At 47.0% G+C, this 2425-nt stretch overlaps 1 long non-coding RNA gene across 2 annotated transcripts in view; it reads right to left on the reverse strand.

The window, feature by feature from the left end:
* The window catches only part of LOC109378485 (uncharacterized), an 8835-nt gene that overhangs the window by 2356 nt on the left and 4054 nt on the right, over positions 1 to 2425 (reverse strand). The window contains exon 4 of one of the 2 annotated variants that reach the window (XR_002122994.1): positions 1940 to 2277. The exons of the other annotated variant lie outside the window; for it this stretch is intronic. This is a non-coding gene — a long non-coding RNA (uncharacterized LOC109378485). Of the gene's footprint in view, positions 1 to 1939; positions 2278 to 2425 lie in introns of those variants that run through there. 2 annotated transcript variants of the gene reach the window in all.

A 2425-nucleotide genomic window follows, 5' to 3' on the forward strand; every position in this document is an offset into this window, starting at 1 on the left:
CCTGTGCTTGTCCATCCTGGCTGGTGGAGACCTTACCACCTTTCAGTTTGGGAGATTTCTCCCAGGAAGCTGTGCATCTTTGTTATCTGTAGCCATTTCCTCCCCTTTCCACTGAGACACCTGGGAGGCCAAGAATAAGCCTAATGTCTGTCACCGTTCCAAAATGTATTATTTAATTGAAGACAGACTTCCTGCCTTTTCTTTCACCGAATCTGTATAATCTCAGTATCCCAGTGTTCTCCTTTGTCTACCCTCCAGGTCCTAAAAGGCTTGTGAGGCATCACTTGTATTTTCAGTTATTCTCACAGAACACACCACCTAGGTTCCTTGCCCCCTGGCTTCCAACTGGTTTGCCAGTAGGAGGCGCTGTAGGCATCACTGTGGGAGACGAGGGAGAATTCAAGGCGCTGATCCCCCCCACACACTCTTTCCTCCTGCCCTGCTACAGCAGTGCCTGCATTCCTCTACCTACAGAGGTAGCACATGTTTTCTGGCTCCTCTCAAAGGCTCCAGCTTTGCTGGGTTCTGGAAACAACTCTCTTCTGCTGTTTCTTCAGCCTAGAGGTGGTGACAACTTCCTGCTGTTTCTAGTCCCAGGGAGCTCCGTCATGTATTGCTGTCACCTGCCTGCACCTCTGTAAATAGCTGGTCACTAAGTCTCTTCAATGATCTCTTTGATTCTGCCATCTGTTTCCTCCCAAGACCTAACCATGTATAAGGCACTCAAAGACATAAAATATCAACAAGCATTTACTCGTATTGCAGAAATGACACATCACTTCTCCATGTTAATTCCAAAACACATGTGAATTATGAAGTGTCCTGGCTGCTCACTTGTATCCTTTTAACAACTGAACAGTAAGCTTAGGATTTTCCTGAGTTCTATGAGTTGTTCTAGCAAATGATTGAACTTGAAACAGCGGAACCCCAACTTAGTAGCCACGACAGACAGAAATGCAGGCAACACGAGGACCTGAAACTTGTGGCTTGCGTCTGCAGTGAGGGCAGTCTGTGGGACGGAGCCTGTAACCTGTGGGGTCTGATGCTGACTCCAGGTAGGTGTCAGAATTGATTAGAATTGTGGGACACACAGGTGGTGTCCAAGAATCAGAGAATTGGTGGAGTAGAGGGAAAAATCCTCTCACCATTCCAAAAAGAAATTCAGAGTAAGAGTGCGCAAGTAAACCTCTACCTTGGATATCATTTATTAGTCCCTGTTCTTCCAGCCAAACCTGAGTGCCTACAAAGCACCAGAGAAAGTTCCAGTCTCAGATCTTTGCTGTAAGAATTGAAATTAGACATTCTTCTTCCATCCCTCACCCCAGGATCTGAATTTTCTTCCTACATTCGGAAAATTCCACCTGTAGTCTTGGTGGGAGGCAGAGGCCACTTCACTCTATAAGAGGGGAACCCACTGTCCCCAACACTCTTGCAACTGGACACGGCAGAAGGTTCCACCATCAGGTGACCACATGCCAGGCTCTGACTCAGGACGTGGTGACACAGAGGCTGGAACCATGCAGAACGCATTTGGCAATAACACCAGTTGCCAGGAGCAGAGTGACAGCAGTCATGGCTGCAGGGCCAGGTGTCCATGTGGATGTCAGTGGTGTGAACAGTGACACGTGTGCCCAGCAGCACAGGCAGTGGTTCCGACGTAGGACCTGACCTGGGGGTACTGTGAGTCAATTCCTGGCTGGGTGGCCTCATGAGTGTTCTGTGGCTTTCCCCAAAATAGTGTTAGATTGCAGTTGTGTGTGTGTGTGTTCTTCACTGGCCAAAATAACTCTCCAAGAAATCCACCAAAAGAATGGTTTATCCGGGAAAAGAAAAAAAACAAAAAACACAGCGGAGTGTGGACACGCACACCCAACCAAGACACCACACGGGTTTCCCCATGAAAAGCACACCTGCGGCTACAAGGGCGATATCTTTATTAGCATCCCTCTCCCGGAAGTTTCCACAAAGTTTAACAAAAAGTCAGGACTAGAGAGTTAACAAGGGGCCCAGCTCCACCCATAGTTTTCCCAGCTCTATGGTTAAGCATCTTAAGATGCCAATTCACTTTTATCAGTGTAAATTAGAAAAAAATTGGATTCCATTGTTTGCTCCCCAAAATCAACTTGGGGAAGTTTCAGAGTAAGCATTCAGAGATTTTATTACACTGACCTGTGACCCACTCCTAAATCTTCCACCTGATTCTACCCCATGGTAGAAAGAACGACACGTAACTCCCAACAGCATGTCTCATAATTGACGATATATGTCCTCCCCTTTCTGAGGAAAAAAAACTCCTTTAAAAGTGTATTTAAGGCCATTCCTTACCCTGAACTCTGATCACTGACCTCAGAGGTTTCCAAGCTGGCAGAGCCCCAGGATAACTTCTGGGCTTCTTACAAAACACTCAGGCCTCTCTCAGACCCAC

The sequence above is a fragment of the Hipposideros armiger genome, unplaced genomic scaffold (assembly GCF_001890085.2).
Source record: "Hipposideros armiger isolate ML-2016 unplaced genomic scaffold, ASM189008v1 scaffold_2057, whole genome shotgun sequence".
Lineage (NCBI taxonomy): Eukaryota > Metazoa > Chordata > Mammalia > Chiroptera > Hipposideridae > Hipposideros > Hipposideros armiger.